The sequence below is a fragment of the Scomber scombrus genome, chromosome 13 (assembly GCF_963691925.1).
Source record: "Scomber scombrus chromosome 13, fScoSco1.1, whole genome shotgun sequence".
In the NCBI taxonomy this organism is placed as follows: domain Eukaryota; kingdom Metazoa; phylum Chordata; class Actinopteri; order Scombriformes; family Scombridae; genus Scomber; species Scomber scombrus.
Genome location: NC_084982.1, coordinates 5,461,299 through 5,476,838, shown reverse-complemented (window position 1 = coordinate 5,476,838; position 15,540 = coordinate 5,461,299). Strand labels below are relative to the sequence as shown.

At 40.1% G+C, this 15,540-nt stretch overlaps 1 protein-coding gene across 2 annotated transcripts in view; it reads left to right on the top strand.

Moving 5' to 3' along the window:
- Positions 1-10,526: 10,526 nt before the first annotated feature.
- Positions 10,527-15,540, top strand: part of itprid2 (ITPR interacting domain containing 2) — a 56,685-nt gene continuing 51,671 nt past the window's right edge. For both annotated transcript variants that reach the window (XM_062431403.1, XM_062431402.1), the window contains exon 1: positions 10,527-10,595. The gene's annotated coding sequence lies outside the window, so the exon portion shown is untranslated. The remainder of the gene's footprint in view (positions 10,596-15,540) is intronic.

Here is a 15,540-nt window from a genome sequence, read left to right as displayed (position 1 = left end):
CTTAAAATGTAACAAAATAAAAACATTCCAATTCATAATCAAAATCAAAACACTCAAATCATTATCACTGTTTTGAACAAGTTTTAAAGTCCGAATTTGAACCACATTGCAGAATCTTCAACCTATGTGCTTTGGGCACAGTGGAAGTCCACTACCATGGAGGGGTTACCAGAAGTTACGAAGCATGGTGGTATGGATTCCATCTCATGTAGTGAAAAACATTGTTTTATCAATAAACCTGGGAGCAGTTTGGAAGGGACATACCAACAGTCAGAGGTTCATCAACAGGGTCAGATGTCCTCTATATTAACTGAAGTAACAAAGTTCTTCTGACAAATACTATCAGGATTTGAAGCTTACATAAATTGTCACAACCTTTATGACAGTCAATTCCTCAATTAGCCTGTTCACAGACACATTACCAGGTGACAGGCATGATGTTTTTCATTCTTAATCCCTCTGGCATTGAGGCCAGTCTGGTCTTCAGACCAATGACCCACTTCATGACACCTCCAGCAGACATCACTGTCTGTGTTGTCAGGAAGGAAGCTCCAACCTCTGTCAGCTGCAGCCTAGTAGGCCAGCTGAATCTTCTGAAGCTTCTCAACTGTCTCTTCAGACCTCTTCATTTATTTGTCTCTTTCATCTTGTACCTTCCCAAGGATCTCCTTATGCTCTTGCTGCAGTTCGAGCTCCCAGCTGTGGAGGATATCTTTCTGCTGGGTATCTTTCACTTTATGAACACTGTTCAGTTGTTTTAGGGTGGTTGCAGATCATCTGACCTGTGTGACATTATCCTTCCTTTAAACACGTACTTTAGCTTTCTGAATATTATCTTCCAACCTTTTTCCCATCTTATCTCTCGAAGTTTGGAGTGAGGCATGATGAATTCTCCCAATTTGAGGAAACCCCATATTTTTTTAGCCACTTAGGCAAAAACTGTATGGCTTTGCTGCCATATTTTCCATACATAACTTGGCCTGAAGTTATGCCTATTACTAGGCCTGAACCTTATTTTGACGACTATTAATAGCACCCATGGCAAACCTCTCACAATCAACTATATTAATTTCCCAGCAATAATAATCCTGCAATATTACCAAACTGATGAAAAATAACAGGAACCCAAAATAAAATCAATGCTGCAAGCAGCGATGAACAGGCCCTCGCACCCCCATGCACGTCGGGCTGTGGCGCAGTCGTAGGCCGCGCAGGTAGACGTCTTCATACGCAGGCTTTTATTTGACGTTGCATGATCTGGTGAAATAACACTGCCTGTGTCCACTATGTGACGCTAGAGATCACCCACCAATTATATGTCATGTTGTAGTGTGTGATGTGGAGAACACATCCTGTAAATTTCATATAAATCGGATAATGTTTGTCATATGAGGCTGACTTCCTGTGTCCAGTAGGTGGCGCTGTGTATATGACACAGTATTGATGCATAGACGTGTTCAGGGCGGGACCCTCTACATGCGTGATTAATTTGGTGTAGATCGGATGACGTCTGTAGGAGTTATAAGGATTTCCTTCCTGTGTCCACTATTTGGCGCTAGAGATCACCCACCAATTATATGTCAGGTTGTAGTGTATGATGTGGAGAACACATCCTGTAAATTTCATATAAATCGGATAATGCTTGTCATATGAGGCTGACTTCCTGTGTTCAGTAGGTGGCGCTGTGTATAAGACACAGTATTGATGCATAGACGTGTTCAGGGCGGTACCCTCTACATGCGTGATCAATTTGGTGTAGATCGGACGATGTCTGTAGGAGTTATAAGGATTTCCTTCTTTTTGGCGAAGGATCGAATGGCGAAGGAAATTGTCGGCACTGCCAAGCCCAAACCGAATCCCTAATCAGAAAGTTTTTGATTACTTTTCATCTCCAATGTCTCAAGATGATTCTGTGCAAATTTGAAGTTGGTGTGATGAAATCCCTAGGACTAGTTTGCTCAAATATGATGCCAAAATCGGCAGCAAAATCGCCAATTTGATTCAAAATGGCCAACTTCCTGTCGGTGTTATGGTATGGGTCCAAAAGACTTTTTGGTGCGTCTTGACATGATGTACGTGTGTACCGAGTTTCGTTTGTCTATGTCAATCTGTGGCGAAGGGCTCAATTTGGTGACTTTTGGGGCACGTTTAGGCTGTCAAAAAGGCCGTCATTGTGACAGAAAAAAATAAAAACAAAAATAAAAAGAAGAATCCTTACAGATACAATAGGGCCTCGCACTGGTCAGTGCTCGGGCCCTAATTAAAGCTTAATTAATCAAGATTAGACATAATATTACTAGTGATAAGATTAAACCAGAAATCTTGAAAATGTTGTTTTCACTCAGAATGATTTTAAGAATTCCTAAATTCAAATAATTTGGACACTGTGATGAAACAGACAAAAAGTATCAAATTCACACATGAACCAACCATTGAACACTGCTGACTTCCTAAGAAATTAGTCATAGTCAATTCTACTACCATGTGTCTTTCCTGAGTTAACAAAAGTCATTTTACTGTACAGATGCCCATAGGCATTTTACAGGTGGCACACACACACGACACAATAAGATAAGATAAATAAGTACATGTACATAAGAAACAAAATTGTGTTCCCCTAAAACAAAACGTGCAGTGCAGAAAAGGCCATCTAAAAACATCATAAAAAACATCTAATAATAAAAAATAAATAGTAAGGTAAAAATAGTTCATTAGGGATGCTGACAGTCAATGTGTGTGCCTCCTAAAGCGCGTATGTGCCAGGGGAATATTATTAAGTCAGTGGTGGTGGTAGGGGACACAGTTTGGGGGAAGAAACTGTTCAGCATCCTGCTGGTCCTGCAGCGGATGCTCCTGAGCCGTTTTCCTGATGGCAAAAAGGAAAACAAGCTGTGGGATGGGTGGTGAGGATCCTTTATCATGGCTGTTGCCCTATGGATGCAGTGGTCCTTGTAAATGTCCAGCAGTGTAGGAAGAGGGGCAGCAGTGATCTTCCTGGCTGTCTTCACAATGCTGTGCAGCTGATGTTTCACATGCCCTTTGCAATTGCCGAACCAGGAGATGAGACTGTAGGAGAGGATGCTTTCAATTGTGCCCTTATAGAAGGTGGTCAGATATGCAGTGGGGAGACCAGCCTTCGTGAGTCTATGCAGAGGGTAGAGTCGCTGCTGGGCCTTTTTAATAATCGCTGTGGTGGTGATGGTGGAGGACAGGTCGTCTGCCAGATGAACCCCAAGGAATGTAGTGCTACTGACCCTCTCTACAGCTGCACCGTTGATGTACAAGGGACTGTATGTGTGCTCACCAGACCTGAAATCCACCACCATCTCCTTTGTTTTGCCCACATTGAGCAGGAGATTATGGGACTTGCACCATGATGTTAAGTGGTCCACCTCCATCCTGTATGCGGACTCCTCACTGCCCATAATAAGACCTATCACGGTTGTGTCATCTGCATATTTAATGATGTGGTTTGATGTGTGAGAAGTGGTGCTGTCAGATGTGAGCAGGCAGAACAACAAACAAGACACAAACAATCCCTCACAGGGGACATCGCCCTGGAGGGAAAGAAAATATCCTTCTACCATGACCTGTTGGCCGCAGTGCTTTGGAGACGGAAAGATTCAATGCAGCTAATCAATGCCTCAGGGAAATCGGTGCGGAATACTCAATGCTTTTTCCCGCAAAGCTACAGGTGTCACTGAACAGCACCAAGATAACTTTACTCTCCCTGACTAAAGCTCTGTCTTTTGCGCCCAGCAGGACTCACCAGGACAGATCCGTGGACCACAAAAGAGCCAAGTTTGGACATTGGGCCATGTTTACTGGTGACTCCATAGATAGATAGATAGATAGATAGATAGATAGATAGATAGATAGATAGATAGATAGATAGATAGATAGATAGATAGATAGATAGATAGATAGATTGATAGATTTTATTGTCCTTTCCATTATAATTATGTTCACGTTCCGTACAGCCACGAGAATTACATAAACAACTTCACAGGTTACAAGAACAAACATCAATACCACAGACGTATACCCGCCACCATACATATATCCATTTCCCACAGTTATTATCTCTTCATTCTTTTGTTTAGTTCTGTTATAGTATATGGAATGAAGCTTTTGCTGAATTTTATTTTCTTCCAAGCCAGCGACCTGTATCGTTGGCCAGATGGAAGGAGTGTGAAATATGTGATAAGGGGATGACACGGATCAAGTGCTATGGAGTGTGTTCTGCGTGCAGTGGCTGTGCTATTGAGGTCTGAGAGGTTGGGGGTGGGGAGCCCGATGATCTTGGCAGCCTTATGTGTGATCTGTATTAGTTTGTTTCTGTTGGGTGCTGACAGCATATTGAATAAGCAGGGTGAACAGTAGAGGAGTATGGGCTGAATGATGCTTTTATAAAGTACCAACAAGAGGTGGGGGGCAACTGAGAATGCTCTGAGTGTATGGATGGTGTAGAGTCTCTGTTGGCAGCGTTTATGGATGTCAGTGATGTGTTGTTCAAAGCTTAGTTTATTGTCCAGGGTGAGTTCAAGATATTTGTGGCTCTCCACCATCTCAACTGCTTCGCCGTTTATGCTGACAGGGTTGTGGGTGGAGTTAGGTGCTGACCTGCTGGAGGAGTTGAAAACCAGTTCTTTGTTTTGGAGATATTTAACTGTAGGTGATTGTCTGTGCACCACTGTGTGAGATGGGAGATGGAGTTGTGATAGTCCATTACCGAGTTATTGTCATTAAGTAGTGAAAGTACTGCAGTGTCATCTGAGTATTTCAAGTAGGTGGTGATGAGTGAGGGGCTGATGCAGTCATTGGTGTATAGGGTGATCAGGAAAGGGCTCAGGACACAACCTTGTGGGGGGGCTCCCGTATTGGTGAGGGCAGGTAGGGAGATGGTGCTGGCCACTCTGGTGGATTGTGGTTTGTCACTGAGGAAGCTGTGTACCCAGTGGATGAGGAGGGGTGGGACATTGAGGTGGAAGAGTTTCCTTATCATCTGGTGGCATTGGATGGTGTTAAAGGCTGAGCTGAAATACATAAGGGGGAGTCTGGTGAAATTACCTGGGGATTCAAGGTGCTGTAGGAGGGAGTGGAGAAGACATGCCACTGCAACTTCAGTCCCTCTCTTGGCCTTATATGCAAACTGGTTAGGGTCCAGGTATGGTTTGACAGATGGGAGTATGATGTTAAGGACCAGCTTCTCCAGGCATTTCATTTCATGAGTATTGATGTTAGAGCAATTGGACGGTAATGATTAAGTTCTGATGGGCGGGGTCTTTTGGGTGGGCACAGTGGCAGTCCTGTAGGAGTCTTGAAAGATGGAGTGCATGACGGGAGACAGCTCCGTTGCACACTCTTTAAGGACTCGTGCTTGGATGTGGTCCGGCCCTGGGGACTTCCCTGGTTTACACCGACTCAACTGCCGGCATACGTCGTCCACAGAGAAGGGGTCGGGTTGTGTTGGATCGGGGAGGGGTATAGTCTCCAGGCGTGCCCTACAACCTTCTGAATAATCCCTGGTGTCAAACCGGGTGTAGAAGATGTTCAGGTTTTCAGCAAACGAGATGGGATCAGTTATTGTAGGTAAAGTGGGTTTTGTGTTGTGGCTGGTGAGTGTTTTCCCTTTCTGAAAGGCTTGTTTTGTGTTCATTGTGCTGAATTCCTGTTCCAATTTTTCCTTGTACCCGAGTTTGGCTTTAAAAATGTCATTCTTGATTTGCTAGGTTATTGATTTGAGGGAGGTCCAGTCCTGCTGTTGGAAGGCGTTCTGTTTTTCCCTCAGGCTATGAAAGATGTGGGGGGTGATCCAGGGTTTGGAGTTTGGATATTTCTTGATGGCTTTGATTTGTATTGTTGAAGAGATGCAGAATTTTATGTAATCCGTGATGACCTCCACTCTCTCGTTCAGACTGCCACCAGAGAAAATGTCCCAGTCTGTGCAGGCCAGTGAGCCTTGGAGTTGTGCAGTGCTGTCCTCCGACCACTGGTGGATGCTGTGGATCTGGGGTTGGCTCTGTAGTGTGGAAGCATGAAGACAACATTGTGGTCGGAGAAGCCGAGCGGTGGCTGTGCCTGTGAAATATATGCGTCAAGGATGTTTCCATAACACAAGTTCAGTTGGCATCAAGGAATTTAAGGGTAAAACTAAAAGACCTAGATGACATCCTCAAGGGAAATTTCTACGGCACACTAGTGCTATTGTCTCATTATGATCCACTGCTGAATGAATAGTTACAAAAACATGTCATCTGTCCTCTGACATTCAAAATAAGTTTATCGAATCATGTGGCAGAGGAGTTTTGAAACATTTCTAAAAGGAAAGGAGGCTGTTTATTATGCTATGCTTCACCAGACATTTCCTTTACTGAGCAGGATTTTGTGCTCTTAAGATATGTAAATATAACACAGAAAAGGATGACTGGGAGATCACTGAACTGTTTCCTGAATTCAAGGACCTCCACAAAAAGAAAAAGGATGTGTGATAGCAGAGATGATTGAAAATGTGCTTCATGGCCTAGGGATAGACTTTAGAGATAGCAGAGGGCAGGGACACAGGGCAAACATGTCAGGGCAAGTCAAGGAAGTCCGTACAGAGGAAGAACAGTGACAATTACATTTTTGCATTGAAATTAAAATTTTGGCTGTGAAAACATGTCTTTCTTTTTACAGTGATAGATTTTTTTCCCCCACCGTCAGTAGTTTTTTCAGTGTCACAAATTCTCAGTTTAAACTTTCTGTTAGCTCATTTGGCATAGAGAGGAGGGCCCTCGCTGTGCCTACATTATCCAGTGTGCCTTGAGATATGACGAAGATTGGATATCAGAGATTTTGAGCCAGAATGTTGAAATTTTTTGACTCTAGGACTGATAGAAAGTCACTTTATTAAGACTGAATATTTTTAGTACCCTTCTAGAGAATGATGGTGTTAATTAAACTAAATGTACATAGGATAAGATATAAACTAAAGAATAAGATAAAACCAGGTTTGCCACCCCACGTGAAGGTGAAAGAGAATGAGTGAGAGGGAGTGCAGTATTTTAAATAAGGCTTGAGTGGACTAGGTGAACTTAATCAGGACAATTAGGGGTGACGGAATTTGAACAAAAATAGCCAATTAGTGAGTAGGAAAAAAGGAAGTTAGGTAAGTGAGGAAAGGGAAGTGGAATAAATAAAAGAGAAAACAGTGCGTCTACTACAGAGCCCAATTGCTTCTCTTCTCACAGAGATTCATGGGCAGACCAAATTCTTCTCTCTTTTCTGATCTCAACATCTTACTATTCACTGTGGTCTATGAGACAGTCATGTGGCTGTTCTTTTGCACCTTGGTAAAAAAAATAGGAATAATGTTTCTATTCTTGGATCATTTACACAGTTATCATTGAATGTCTCAGAGCTTGGTCAGCTGACATCCAAAAACAAATCCATATTTGAACATACCTCCTTTAAACTCTTTCAAGTTTAACATCTTTTGGGCATTCATTCTAGACATTTAAAAAAAGGAAAATTCTTGTTGCAACCATGACTTACCTCCCAGCCAAATGAGCATTCTCTGGATGCCACGGTGGCCGCAGGCCTTTAATCTGAGCCATGGCATTCAAGTCAGTAACAAACTTCTTTATCAGTCCCAGGTACTTCCTCTGGACTCTTCTCTTCTTCTATCCTCTGGAATAACTTCAAAGCTTCTTCATTTCTATTCAGACACACTTTCCACACCTAGACAACAGCAGGCACAGAGAGAGAAGGAGTATACAAATGTAATACACATCAACTCTGGTGAGTATTCCTGGCAGCAGAAAATAAACTGCAGTGTGTGTGATCAAGGTAATGGGCTTTTCATCATTCAACAACACTATGACTGCGCATGAGCCAATTATACTCTAATAAGTATGACTGTTTTTTTGAGATAAATAATAATGATCAACATCAAGAGAATGAGTCAAGCCTTGTGTCGTATTTCTGTATAGCCCGACAAATAACAACAACAAACAAACAAAGGAACAAACGTGAACATATATGACACTTACCCAGATTGATATATTCTGCTGCCATAGTAGTCAATAAGAAATATTGCTGCATTTCTTTTTGCATATCTGCAAAGGTCAACGCCTAATAACAGCCAATAAATAAGCCTGCTCACTCTACTTCATACACTCCATTTAAAATCCCATTTCATAACATGTACATAACTTTACATTTTTAACTGTAGATGCATTGAAATAAAAAAAAATTAAATGCCTTCCAAACATGTTTTAAGACATAAATTATGTGTTGATAATAATAACAACAACAACAATAAACATAATAATGTGGCTTTTCCATAAAAATCATATGACCTATTCACAAATTATTATAATGACATCTCCTCCTCCTTCCTCATTGAAAAATACAGAATTTATGAGAATGCAGATATCATCCATTTCAAAATTTAATCTGACATAATGTCACAAACCATGCTCGTAGACACCCGCATTGAAGTCAGATTTAAGGTGAGCACAGTTAAACATTCCCCCCTTCAGTATTGAATGTGAAAACAAACTGCACATACAGCATTCTGCACAGTAAAGCTCAAACATACAGCTGAAGTTACAACAAGCAAAACACATTTTTGGTTGGAAGGGGATTTAATTATGTAGGCAGCAGAAAACTATCTTAGAGAGATATTAGCCTACTTGTCTGTGACTATAAGGAAACTCTTAGTATTAACATGTTATTGTATATTTACTTAAGTGCTGAAAGAGAAACCAAAGACACCTGGTCACACTTTGTCAATAAAAGAGACGCCAACTCCTGGATAGTTATTTCTTTATTTGCAATCCTACTCGGTCACATGCACTCACCTCCACTTCAAAGCATGAGCATGTGATTGTTTAATGCACTTTCAGGGAGGGGCTATTTGTTCATATTTCATTCTCCAGTCTGTTAAACAAAGCTAAAAACAACATCTACATCTCTGCAAATTACTGTCAGCTTGGAGCCATTATTTTTTTGGTTTGTTTGTTTTTAGTTTTATATAAATGCACACAAATTTGGCAAATGTAGCCTTTAAATGGGTTATGGCTGTACTTATTACCAATAATACCCTAAAAAAACACAAAACTTGGAGGACTGTTGATTTTGTCTTCCTTCACTTACATTGTAAGTGCATTATGAAAGGATCTTGAATGAATTAATAAAACACTAGACGCAGAGAACACATCACTCCTGTCCTGGCTGAATTACACCGGCTCCCCATCCATTACAGAATTCATTTCAAAATTTTACTCATAACTTTCAAATTCATACATAGTCTGGCTCCACTTTACATCTCAGAACTCCTCACATCTTATCCTGCACCAATATCCTGTAGATCTGACAGTCAGATGTTACACATTCCAAGGTCCAGGCTTAAAACTAAGGAGACCATGCTGTGGAACAAACTCCCACTCAGGATCAGGTCAGCTGAGTCAGTACCTCATTTTAAAAAGCTTTAAAGACACAATTGTACTGACAGGAATTTATGTAATATTGTATAATTGCTGCTTTTTATTAATTAATTTTTTTGTTTAATGTTTCATCTATTTATACTTGATTATGATTGTGTTGTATGATGTTTGTGTATGTTATTCTGTTAATATTGTATTGTGTGAAGCACATTGTAACTTTGGTTTTGAAATGTGCTATAGTAATAATAATAATAAGTTTATTATTATTATTAATGTGCAATATGAAGAAGAGGAATTATTACAGCAACAGAAACACATGTCAATGTTCATTTCGGCTTGTGGCTGTTATTTTAAGACAGACCTGAGAAGTTGTGAACCTGCTTTTAACCCTGTAAAGCCTGAACCATCAAATGATTGCTTGAAAATTCTAATTCTTTGAAACTGGAGTTTATTGGACCACATTTTTCGCCTTATAAGTAATTAAAAAACAAATTAAATAAGACTTTGCATCTATGACTTTCGTTTTATGTCCTATTTATTACACTGGGAATGTTTTGCAATTTATTTTTCATAGCATGGTTTCAACACAGAAAAATATTGAATACAACATTTTTTAAGGTCCTGCATAAAGCTCATATCACCACCTTCAAACTTTTTTATGCATGATAATAATAAATAATGCATGAAATGCAATACAGTGGAAATTGAGAGATTTACAGATGAATGACCTTCTATACCTTCTGTATGTAATCTGATACACACATTTTCAACAGGAATTTACCATTAAATAAGCTACTAAATATTTAGTAATTCAACATTTCATTGGTTTATTTGTGTACAACATGTATCTGATTGTATACATCAGGTTTTTCAGGGAAAATAAAGATCACACTGATGATTTAAAGGTCTCTAAAATGTATCAAATATGATTCACATTACAGGATTAACTAGGACGTCAGGGTTTATTAAGATGCAGTCCAGCAGGGGGAGCTGCTGCTCTGCTCCAGCCTGCTGAGGACACGCCCCCTCCTCCTCCTTTCCCTCCACGCTGCTGCTGCTGCGGCTTTCAGGAAGCGGAAGCAGGAATGTTGGAGTGTTTTCAGAAAAGTTTAGACAAGTTTGACAGTTTGGGAGCAGAGACACGGACCGAGGAGAAACATGACGGTGAGTGACAGGACGGCTCACAGTGCCGCTGATCAGAACGCTGCTTCTTACACCGCTGAAGGTGACGATAACACTGCGGACACGTAACTTAGGCTGCTGTGCTGCACAGCAGGAACAGCTGAACAGGATAAACAAGTTAGTCCGATTGTAAACGTAAGAAAGCTTTAGTGACACATGATGGTTTGTTAACAGGGCTCGTTTTTATTGTCAGCGTTTTAGAGTTTTAAACAGCTGATGTTTAACGTTTATTTGACATATTCAGACAAGTATAGAAGAGATAACTCACAGCTGTATTATTTTCACTCATATCTGGCTGCTTTACTATGTGTGTGTGTGTGTGTGTGTGTGTGTGTGTGTGTGTGTGTGTGTGTGTGTGTGTTAGCGTGCGCGTTTGTGTGTACGTGTGTGCGTGTTTGTGTATTGACAAACAAGTTCTGGGGCGCTTTGGTAAATTTTCTTTGGAAACGTTGAGTGTCTGCAGCAGAAACAGTGATGCTGGATGTTAAACATCTTCTGTTCAGTCTGATTCAAAGTCCCAAACCCAAAGATGTACAGTCCTCTATCTTGAAATACTGAGAAACCAAAAAATAGTCATGTCCGAGTAGTGTGAGCCAGTGATTTTGTTCTCCATTTCTGCTTTAAAAATGACTTTAAATGATGAATCAATTGTCAAAAAAGTTGCCCATAACATTTCAATGAACTAAAAAGCTGTGTAGTCAAACAGAAAGTCATTAAGACCGCCTCATTGTGACTGCGTACATGTGTCTGTGAGCAGGTTAACACAAGTTCGACCTGACGAGGTAAGATGCTTAAATATTGAAGAAAAGTCAGTAAAAATGATCTAGGTCTGTCTTATCTCATGAGTCATCTTACCACCCTTCAGGTTTTGTTTGCATGTTTGCCGCTGAAATGATTAATCATTAAACCGATTAGTCAATTGGCAGAAAATTAACTGACACACATTTTGGTCATTCATTAAGTGTTTGAGTCATTTATCAAGCAAAAAGCCAAATATTCTCTGACTCCAGCTTCTGTAATGTGAGGATTTGCTTCTTTCCTCTGTTTTTTATGACCTAACATTCAAGCGATTAATGGAGAAAAAAAAAACAACAGCGAGATTCATCCATAATGAGAATTAGTTGCATCTGTGCTCCTGCTGCCTCTCAGTATGTATCTGTCAGTCTCCAGTGTGATGACTAGTGATGCAAATCAATTCACTGCCCTTGTGTCAATCCTGACTCGAACAGAACACATTGTTTTAACATTGTTGTGATGAGGTGAAAAAAACCACACAGGCTCATATGTATATTAAAAGAATTGCTGATCACTGTAATTCCAATAGGAGTGATGGAAAACTAAATCTACAGTCTGCATTGTGTGCATTCCAATGTTTTTCCAAAGCTTAGTTAGACAAGTGGTTATTTCCATAAGTTACATTCCTTGTAGTGTGAAATTCTCTGTTTGTGTTACCATTGCTCTGCTGTGGAAAATTCAGAAAATGCTACTGAAGCACAAAGAGAGAATTTTACCAAAAAAGACTGAAGATGCCTACTTGACATACCTACTTCATACAGCCGAAGACTCATATTAAAGGGGACATATCATGTTTTTTGTGGGTTTTTTTGTTGTTATTATTTGTTTTCTGTTACGATGTCGGATATCGATCTTAAACATGGTTGAAGTCCCAAAACATTAACATATGTAGAAATGCTGCCTACAAGTCTAAAGCCAGGGCCTCAACTTGCTCTGAACACTTTATTTTTCAACTGTTTTTATGGTGGCATGCCCATAAATGGCTGCCCGTTCTCTACCCTTGGTCCCTGAGGTGTTTTCACGTGTTGTTTGCATTGGCCACTTTCAGATTTCGGATTGGATTTCAGCTCGAAAGCGTACAGATGTATTTGAGAAGTTGACCTTGCGAATAAAGGAGGAGGAAAAAGTAGTAAAATCTACTTTAGTTTTCTTCATAGTTTGTTGACGTACCCTCTGATAGTCTTCCAAGAGCTTCCAATTAAGGAGACGGGAGTTAAAACAGCTTGTTTCAGACAGAGGCTGAACTGAGGGTCTTCGTAAAGGGCAGATATAAGATAAAAATGTTTTTTAGAACTGTCAATTATGAAAAGATATTCCACTTGAGCCACAGATTAAAAGTATAGACCTGGAAACATTCAGAATTTGTCCCCTTCAGATAGTCCTTAGGAGGTGTTTTTGAGTGAGGACTGTAGAGTTTGTCCCCCATCACTTATGGAGCTTTTCCATTATACAGTTCTAGCTCTACTCTGTTTTTTTTGCGTTTCCACTAGGGATAGTACCTGGTACCTGGTACTTTTTTAGTACCTGCTCTGGTGAGGTTCCAAGCGAGCCGAGCCGATACTAACAGACTCAACAGACTGCCGGCCACTGATTGGTCAGAAAACTTGTCGCTGGAAGAGTCATGAGCCGTCCCACACAAGAATCAAACCGGCATTTTAAAATACCGGCAACAGCGTTACAGCCATACGGCTCAATTTTCTTGCTTTGCGTGAGACAAAAAGCCACATACAGCAGCAAGTACACCACTGCCTCCATGTCCTCCATTGTTTGTGTGTTTGTGTTGCGTATTAAACAAAGTCACGGCAGTTTCACGCAGCCGTGCTATGACGACCCCGCCCACGTTGAGTAGGTACTATAGTAATGGAACATGTCGTTCCTGGTACCAAACCGAGTCGGGCCGAGTAGTGCTAGAACTGTATGGTGGAAAAGCACCATTACACTGGTATCTTTTTTGGGTCTCTTTGCGACTAGTATGGACAAGAGGGACATTTACAACAGCTTACATGGGCACATAACTATTGTTCTAAGACATGGAAATATGTGAGCCTAGCCCTCGAGGGAATAGTTCAGCATTTTTCTGTATTTGGTTTCCTGGTCAGAGTTAGATAAGATTGATACCACTGTCATATCTGTCTTTTAAAATATGAAGCTACAACCAGGAGCCGGGTTAGCTTAGCTTAGCACAAAGACCGCAAACAAGAGTCAACAGCCGGGCTCTGTCTGAAGGTGACTCACTGACTAATTCACATATGATGTCTGGTTTGTTTAGTTTGTACAAAAAGTGAGGTGACATGCAAATAGTGTTAACTGCAGGCTAGATGTTTGCAGTCATTGTAGGTTATGCATGACAATAAAGAGAGTAAACACATTTTCCACCAATTTAGAATGTTCCTTTTAAACCGACAAAAAAAAGAAGAAGGTTGTGTCAGGATCACCAAAAAAGGACACTAGAATAACACTAGATGACACTAGATGATGATGGTGACAGTGATGATATGATAGTCGTGTGTGTGTTATCAGTGTATCTGAGGCTGCCCAGTTATGGAGCTGTTTTGTGAGTGTCAGCTGACATGTCCTGTGACTTCCTGGGAACTTGTTTAAAAAAAAAAAAAAAATATTGTAACACGATGATAAAGTTAACAGTTGTCTTTTCCTAATCTTAATGATGCAGTTCAGTTTTATAGCTACTATTCTTTACCATTGCTAGTAAAAGTATTGTCAGCATATTCTACTTAAAGTATCAAAAGTAAAAGTTGTCTTAATGCAACAAATTGCTTCTTTAAATGTTTATTATTACATATTATATTATTTTCTTATTAACAATGCATACACTGCTAAACCACTGCTTTTGACTTTAATGAGTCATATGTTCATTTGTTTTAGGTCAAATTAGAATATTCAAATATCTTGAGTGGAGTAAAAGGCACGATCTTTCCTTCTGAAATGTGCTGGAGCAGACATATAAAGTAGCAATTCAATTGTGTGTAAACCTACTTAGTTAGTTCATATTTGTGTCAGTGCAGTGAAATAAAGAGTGAAAGACTGTGCCAAAGGAAAGCACCTCTCTGATGCTTTATGGCATCATTAGACTCTATTTGTAGTGGCTATGTATCACCAGTGGTCATAAATCCAAAGAAGTAATAAAAAGGAGTACGTGGACTGGAGCCTTTGCTTGGTGTGCTGTAACAATGTCAGGGCTATGATGTAAACAGGTTCTGTGCAAGCGCTGCTGATTGTCTGTGAGATGGAGGCTCGAGTGTGTGCTCAGCTGGAGTGTTTGCTGTGTTCAGACTGCAGGAAATAGACTGTAACAGTCTGATTTCATTCATACAGTCATGACCCCCGAGTCTGGTTTCTGTCAGAGTGAACAGGTTAACTTCTGCTGGGTGGTTAGATACAGACTGGATATTCATACAGTCAGTGGGTCAGCTCCTCTCAAAGACATTACATTTACAATGATATAAAACAGAGAGACAAGTAGAAAATCCTCACATCTGGAAACTGGAATTAGTGCTTCTGCTTGATAAACAACCTATAACAATTTGACATAGTGACATATTTCAATAGCTGTTAAATAGAAAAAGCAGAAATACTCACATTTAAGGAGCTGGTAACAGCAAACCTTTGGTATTTTTGGTTGAGAAGTAACTCAAAGTGAGCAGGCTAATCAATTATCAGAATACCTGTCAACTGAATTTCTGTTGATCTTATTCTATTGTCAATCAAATAAACATGTAGGCTTTATTGAAGTGCTGTTAAATGTGGTCATTGAGCTTTAAGTGTAAAAACCTTCTAACCTGCTAACCAAATGTAGCTCAGTTTAAATTGAAAATCACTAACTCTTTCCATACTGTGAATCAGTGGCAGTTTACCAGTATTCTCACTAATAAGAACATTGGAAAATTGGTACACCTGTACATACTGATCTGCTGTTTTCTACCAGTAATTAAACAGAACTTTTCACTGTGCTGATTTATTGTTTCAGTATCAAATTGCACTATCCACCTGCTGTCTCTGACAAAATCCTGGATGGAGGTTCATAAATGCTAGCTGCTAACCTTGGCTAATGATAATTCCTGTGCTGCTCATTCATATTGGTCATAATACTTAATTGGTGGAAGGCTTGTCATAG